Source organism: Penaeus vannamei, chromosome 18, assembly GCF_042767895.1.
Source record: "Penaeus vannamei isolate JL-2024 chromosome 18, ASM4276789v1, whole genome shotgun sequence".
Classification (NCBI taxonomy): domain Eukaryota; kingdom Metazoa; phylum Arthropoda; class Malacostraca; order Decapoda; family Penaeidae; genus Penaeus; species Penaeus vannamei.
Genome location: NC_091566.1, coordinates 1,161,153 through 1,161,401, shown reverse-complemented (window position 1 = coordinate 1,161,401; position 249 = coordinate 1,161,153).

Sequence of the window (249 nt, the reverse complement as noted above, 5' to 3'; positions counted from 1 at the left end):
CTTGTGTTTGAGGAAGCTGGATGTGGGCGAACGAGGCCGGGCCAGGGAAGAGACGAAAAGGACGGCTGAATAGTTTTTTTTTTCTTTTTTTTTGAATTCTGATAGTCATTTAGTAAAAATACTAACCCACGCACGTGCTCTCTCTCTCTCTTTCTCTCATTCACATAAATACACACTCTCTCTCTTTCTCTCTCTCTCACACACACACACACACTCTCTCTCACACACACATACCCTCTCTCTCTCAAA